Genomic DNA, 7,770 nt, shown 5'->3' on the forward strand with positions numbered 1-7,770 from the left:
TTTTTTCACTAGCTCCTATTCCATCTGTACAGGTAGCAGTTCTTCTTTGTCCACCCATCTGTCGGTGGACTTTTTGGTTACTTCCATATCTTGGCTATTGTAATACTATGCAATGTAGATTTGCGTGCCTGTGTCCTTTCAGTTCTGTCTTCTTAGTTTATAGGTCCAAGAATAGGTCTGCTGGATCATATGGTAGCTGAATGTTTACCTTTTATAGGCAGCTCTATTCTGTTCTCCTTAGTGGCTTTTTCCAGGTTACATCCCACTTAAAGTGGAGGGTATGTATTTCTTCCCAGCACCTTCAGCATTTATTCTTTGTAGTTTTTGCTGATGGTTATTCTGAGTGGTGTGAGCTGATACCTCTTTGTGGTTGAATTTGCATGTGTCTCATAATGCGTTGAAGTTGAGCGTTAAGACATGTCCATTTTATTTTTCGAGCTGTGATTAGAGCTTATTACTTCAAAGTGTTTTCTTAAAGTATGTGTCACCATTTGAAATATTTTGGCCATTATCTCCCTCAAGACATTTTGAGGGCAGGTTTCATTTACAGCCCTGCAGTACTTGTTCATATGAAGTGACCATTAGCTCAGGCTTTAAACCTGCTTTTGCAGGTAACGGCCAGAGAGCGGCAGCCTTTCTACGTTCTCCATGCTGGTACTAGGGAAACAGACCTACCGGCCAGTGGTATTCTTCGGTTATAAATTAGAGTGCAATGTGCCCGGGTAAACCCACAAATGTTGATGTCTCCTTGCTTTTGTTTGTTTTTAAATTTAATTTATATTTATTATTAGAGTAATATTCCATTGTGTACGTGGACCACTTCTTCTTGGTGCATTCCTCGGTTGATGGACATTTTCATTGCTTCCAAGTGCTGGCTATGGTAAATATTGCTGGCGTACAGGTTTGCCCGCCTGTCACTTTTTCAGTCTCATTTTCTCAGGTGATAGGCCAAGCAGTGGTTGTGATTGATTGACTGGTAGCTCAATATTTCCCTTTTCAAAGCACCTACGTTGTGTTTTCATTAGTGGCTCTTTACATGCCCCCCCCCCTGCCGCAGACCGGCTGCAGAAAGCTAGAAGTTCCTGGCGGTGAGGGGTAAGGAACTGAAAAGCACCAGTATGGGGTCAGAAGGGCCAAGACAACTGATGGTTGCAAGGCTAGTTTATTCAAAGAGCATGAATGTATATATAGGTTTAGTACGGAACGAATACCAGACAACAAATCAGCAAACCTTGTATTTCCACATAATTCTGTCGCCACTATCTATGCGCCATTATCTATGCGCCATTATCTATGCGCCATTATCTATGCATCACTATCTATGCATCACTATCTATGCGTCAGCATGCCTTATGGGCCATTCTTTGGAGATACAGACTTCCCCCTCAGGGCAGCACGTCCTTCTTCTGGGGAACAACCAGGGGCTCTTAGATCCAGAGCAGGCACCTGGAACGAAACTGGCCGCAAGCCATTTTCCTTTTTTACGCTCAATACCGCAGCGTCAGGAGTGCATACCAAGAAAGAGACAAGCAGTTCTCCGCAAAGCAGAAAGCTGAATAAGCTTACAGCTTGGGGGCCACCACATTTCCCCCTTTTTTATTATTTTTTAAAGCTTGATAATGTAGTTTTAAGCCATGAACATCCTGATGCAAGACAGCAAAGCGCCCCATTACAAATCTAACAATACAAGGTAATAAACCGATCACCAATAAAAGTAGTACACCAATTGATATCAGGCCTGAGAGCCCTCCATGAATCCATTGTATCGGATTTAGCCCTTGTAGTTGATCTAATAATCCTTGAATCAAATTCTGGGGTCCATCTTCGTCCAGGTGGGCCTCTTGAATAGCTTGTATTTCGGCATTTAACTTTTGAATATCAAGGCTAATGTGTCCATCAGTCCATACACTTAATATATGCATTTTTACTTTTTCCCAATCCCATTGTGAATCATTATATAAATGTTGAGTTACACAAATCCAGGTATATTTGGCATGACAAATCAAACGCATTTTTAATTTTAAAGCCATAACTTGATCCCCTATTCCTATTAGAACATTTTTAATTCATCTACTTCCGTTTTTAGTTGGGTATCAATATGACTTTGTAGGGCTAATGCTACACTAGTATTTTTAGATAACTGATTAACATAATGAGCCTGGTGAATAGTTTGTGAAAGAGCAATCCCAGCAGTGGCCGCAGTAGCAGTTAAAGCTGCTAAGGCTAGGATTGCACATATTAGAACACCAATAAATCTCTTTGGTCGTTTTAATGCTTCAGTCAATTCCAGCCAGGCTTGCATGCCAGTGTTATGATACCATGGTTCAGACAAATTAACAGGTAACATTATATAAGAAGGTTGCTTCATAATCATAACAGATGCAGATCCTTTAACGGGCAAAACACAACTACTAAAGATACAATTAACACAAGTAATATTATAACCTATAGGATTCATAGTGTTTTCTACAATTAAATCTCCAATCAATAAAGCATAAGGAGGAGCGACGCAAGTAATCACCGGTCTATAAGAAAAGGATAAGGCAAGTTTCCAGAATTCCCATTGCTTGTAAAAAACAAGGCTGTTATTATTAACGGGGACAGAAGAAACTAGTATGGTGCCATTATCATAATCTAAAGTACACCAGACAGAGGCTTTAGTCCATGTATCATTACAAACAGGAAAATCAAACTGCGGGAATTCAGAAGCCATAAAAGCAGGAAATTGTAGTCCTGTGACAGTCTTTACGACCGTAATTTGATGTCCAGCTAATAACGTCCCTTGATTACCTATGGTAGTTTCAATACACAAATAATGTCCAGTATCTTCAATTCTCAAGCGATATATGCATAGAGAATGATCCAACGAAGTATTAGAAGCAAGCTTAGTTACTCTAGCATTCATGTGAATGGGAACGTTATCCTTATACCAAAATACAAAGGTGGATAAATCTTCTCGTCTAGGAACAGTCTGTTTGCAAGGAAGACAAATATTAGATCCCACAGCTTTATAATTTTTACGTAAATGAGTAAAAAATTGAGAATTTACAGTGGTTTGGTAAGAAATAGCATGTTCTAAAGCAACAGCCTTAACACAACCAGAATTGGTACTCATAGGACTTAAACAAACAGGGGGAGTATTAAGCCAATTAGAGTAATTAACAGAAGTATTAGTAATAGGCAAATTTCCTAGCACTCTTCCAAAAGTAGAATCATTATAGAAAATTGGAAGGTCAGCTTCAGACCATGTAACAGGTTGTAATAAAGGAGGATCGGGTACATAAGCCCAATAAGATTTAGCCTCTATAGGTGGGGCTGCCAATACAGCTATCATGGCTAAAAAAAAGGTAAGAGGAGAGCGAGGATGAGCACTCTCCTCCATAATCCTACGTGTTTGAAATACTAAACATTGCAATTGATACCAAGTAATTTGATTTCGATCTCCCCTCGCCTCCCTGACAAGTTGTCTCCTACTCCATCGCCGCATTCTTCTCGTCCGCCGGGGGAACCGGTTGGGGTGTGCTGTGGTCGATTGCGAGAGCCTCAGGCAACGCATTCTTCGAGTCAGGGTGTTTATTGGTGATGGCATGATAATGTCGAACCAAGCGCTCCGGGAGCCACCGCGGAGAGTCTGCCTCCCTAGGGAAAACACAAACATGGCCTCGGCCCCATACTAAAACAGGGTCTGGTCCATGCCAAAGGTTAGTCATGGGATCTTTCCATTTAACAAGCGCTTTTTCAGTAGGGGTTCCCGAAAGACCTGTAAACAATCGTTCATAAGGCGTGTGACTAAATGCATCTAAAGTTAAAAAATTTAAAATAAATAAAGCATGATTAAGCATAATCTGAGGAGATCTATCATATTCCCCCTTTTTTATTTTTTGTAATGTAATTTTTAATTGTCGGTTGGCACGTTCTACAATACCTTGACCCTGAGGATTGTAGGGAATGCCTGTTTTATGTGAAATATGGAAAGTTGCACAAAAATTGGCAAAAGCTTTACTCGTATATCCTGGAGCATTATCTGTTTTTAAAGCTTTAGGAATTCCCATAGATGCAAAACAATGAAATAAATGAGTAATTACATATTTAGTAGATTCCCCAGCCAAAGGCGTAGCACATATAAAATTAGAGTAAGTATCAACAGTTACATGAACAAATTGTAATTTACCAAAAGAGGGAATATGAGTAACATCCATTTGCCAAAGATGATGAGGGAGTAAACCCCGAGGATTGACTCCAAATTGTGGAACAGGAAGGTGGGGTAAACATTTAGAGCAGGACTTAACAATGTATCGGGCTGTTTCTCTAGAAATAGAGAATTGTTTTTGAAGCATAGCAGCAGATTGATGATGTAAATTATGTGATTGAGTAGCAAGATCCTGAGGTTGAGATAAACTTAAGCCTATAATCTTTGTATTTTCGTCAGCCAATTGATTTCCCAAAGACAATGGGCCAGGGAGACCTGAATGGGCTCGAATATGTAATATGGCTACAGGAAACTCATGCTGACGAATAATCTTTTGTAGTTGAAAGAAAGTCTGAAACAATTGAGAATCAACAGTATTGCCAATTATAGCAGTTTCTATGTTACGCAAAATAGTAACCAAATAATGGCTATCTGTATAGAGATTAAAAGAACAATGTGAAAAGATTTGAAAAGCCAAGGAAATCGCATGTAATTCAACTCGTTGGGCAGAGGTATGATCTGTTTGTTCTTTATGAAGTAAGTCATCAGAAATAACCACAGCGATGCCATTGGCAGAACCATCAGTAAAAACATTTGGGGCATTGAGAATAGGAGTTGAACAGATAGTTTTTGGAAAAATAAATAGATGTTGAGTAGCAAAATGAAGGAGCTTATTAGAAGGATAATGATTATCAATAATTCCTGAATATCCAGCAAAAGCAAGAGCCCAAAAATCAGAGACAAATAATAGCCAAGAATATTGATAAGTAGTATAAGGTATAATAATAGAATTTGGTTCATATCCTACCAACTGAATATTTCTTCTACGACCCAATTGAACAAGTGTTGCTATTAACTCATAATAAGGTGTAACGACTTTATTAGGCGTATTTTTCATATGAATCCATTCAAGAATTCCTGTTTTTTGCCATAATAAGGCGGTAGGGGTATGTGACGTAGCACAGATTATTAATAGTATAGGTAAAGAAGGCTCAATTCTAGTTAGCTGAGCAGATTGTATTGCTTTGTTTACAAGCTTGAGTGCTTGTTGAGCTTCAGAAGTTAAAATACGAGGGGAAGAAGGATCAGGACTTCCCTTTAGGATATTAAAAAGAGGCTGTAACTGACCCGTAGTTAATTTTAAAGAAGGTCGCAGCCAATTAATATCTCCTAATAACTTTTGAAAATCATTTAAAGTTTTAAGAACGTCAGTCCGTATCTCTATCTTCTGAGGTGTAATATTATAATTTGTGATATACTTACCAAGATATGAGAAAGGTGGGTTCATCTGTACTTTGTCAGCAGCAATGACTAGTCCTGATCGTGACAAATGACTTTGAAGGGAATTATAAGCCTTAAGTAAAATATGTTTATCAGAATAAGCAAGTAATAAGTCATCCATATAATGAATAAAATATATCTGAGGGAACTGTTTACGAACAGGGGCAATAACTTGAGCTACAAACTGTTGACATAAAGTAGGACTATTAGCCATACCCTGAGGCAGCATTTTCCATTGATAACGTTGCATAGGTTCTATAAAATTTAAAGAGGGTAAGCTAAAAGCAAATCGCAACTTATCAGCCGGAAATAGAGGAATAGTAAAAAAGCAATCCTTAAGATCAATAATAATAATCATATAATTTTTAGGTATGGCTGCAGGAGAAGGCAAACCTGGTTGCAGAGCTCCCATAATTACCATAGTTTGGTTAACAGCACGTAAATCTTGCAATAAACGATATTTTCCCGATTTTTTCTTTATAACAAATATAGGAGTATTTCAAGGGCTATTAGACTTTTCTAGTCTGCCCAAAGCAAGCTGTTCATTAATTATATTATGAGCCGCCATTAATTTCTCCTTAGAAAGGGGCCATTGGTCCACCCAGACAGGATTATCAGAAATCCAAGTTATAGGGTCAGCATGTGGTGGAGGAGAATCCAAGGCCCCTAGAAAAAACCCAAGCCTGTTTTATCCCGTTTATTATCAGTCTGTAAGGGTAATTTATTTCCCTGTTGATTTTTTCCCAAACCATTCCTAGGATCATAACCTTGATTTAACAATATATTAGTTACAGTAGGGTTGGGACTAAGCAATAGGATTCCCATTTGTTGTAATATATCTCTTCCCCAAAGGTTAACTGGCAGTCCGGGCAATACGTAGGGTTTGAATATTCCTTGATTACCTTCAGCATCCTGCCAATGTAGGTATTGCGAACTTTGTTGTGGAGAATTAGATTGGCCAATACCTTGCAACTGTGTAATGGTTTGGTGCACGGGCCAATTTTTTGGCCAATGTATAAACGAAATAACAGAAACATCAGCACCAGTATCTAATAACCCAGAAAAAGGCCTTCCATTTATTTTTAATACCAATTGTGGTCTTTCCCTACCAATTTGTTGAATCCAATAAACTGCATCAGAGGAACCGAAAGCCCCAGTTCCTCTTTTGTTATGTTGTAAAATTTTTCCTTCTGGTATGAATGGAATTAATAGAAGCTGAGCTATTCGCATACCGGGTGTGATAAGAAAAGATCCTTTTGATGTTTGAACCATAACCTTTAATTCCCCTTCATAATCAGCATCAATCACCCCAGGAATAATAGTTAAGCCTTTCATAGACATACTACTTCTTCCAAGGATTATACCAACCGTTCCCTGGGGTAAAGGCCCAAAAGTTCCCGTAGGAAGGGCTTGGGGTCCCATATCCGAGGTTAATAAGAATTGGGTGGAGGCACAGAGGTCCAGTCCTGCACTATTTGGCGTGGCCCTTTGAAGGGAGGAGATTCCATTCCCTGAGGAACAAAGGTCTGAGCTGGAGGCGGTGGAGCAGGTTGTGAGGGGATTATTGACATTGCTCCAATTGTTTGATGGGGCCGGAGCAGGCCCCTCCGGAAGTTTCCCGACAAGGGAGTTCCATCTTTATGAGTCACTGATCGACATTCTTTAGCCCAATGCCGTCGTCTTTGGCATCGGGGACAAATTGTGGGAGGAGGAGATTTACCTTGAGGCACAGAATTTACGATAGGCATATTAGGAGTATCAACAGTACAATTTTTTGCAAAATGACCTGGCTTCCCACATTTAAAACAGTTTTTACTTTTAGCATTTGGCCCAAATCCTGCCTTAGTTAGGGCTGCAGCTATAGCTGCTCCCTGTAAGTAAGATGATCCAATATCAGAACAAACTCGAATATAATCCTCTAAATTTCCTTTCCTTTTCCATGGACGTATAGCTGCTTGACAAATATTATTAGCATTTTCGAAAGCCAATTGTTTGACGATAATTGCTCCAGAAGGACCATCAGAAATAATTCTATTAACAGCCTGTAATAATCTAGCCACAAAATCAGCATAAGGTTCATCTGCCCCTTGCCTTATTTTAGCAAGGTCTTCAGTCCTAGTGGAGGCAGGTAAATGTTTCCATGCATGTAGAGCTATATGATTGATCTGAGCATAAGCCACAAAAGGGAAAGCTAATTGATCCTGTAATAACTGATGTTGTCCTTCCCCAATCAACATCTCATAATTTACTAGCACATTATGTGCAGTATTTCTTTCAGCTTGTTCAGCAGCCTTTTCATA

At 39.2% G+C, this 7,770-nt stretch overlaps 1 long non-coding RNA gene across 1 annotated transcript; it reads right to left on the bottom strand.

The window, feature by feature from the left end:
* Positions 1–2,254: 2,254 nt before the first annotated feature.
* On the bottom strand, positions 2,255–5,027 carry LOC309635327. Its single transcript, XR_014248768.1, has 2 exons — positions 3,423–5,027; positions 2,255–2,971 (listed from the first exon to the last, which is right to left on the bottom strand). It is a non-coding gene; the product is annotated as an uncharacterized lncRNA (long non-coding RNA).
* Positions 5,028–7,770: the final 2,743 nt, after the last annotated feature.

The sequence above is a fragment of the Balaenoptera borealis genome (genome assembly GCF_965194805.1).
Source record: "Balaenoptera borealis genome assembly, chromosome: 9".
NCBI classification, from domain to species: domain Eukaryota; kingdom Metazoa; phylum Chordata; class Mammalia; order Artiodactyla; family Balaenopteridae; genus Balaenoptera; species Balaenoptera borealis.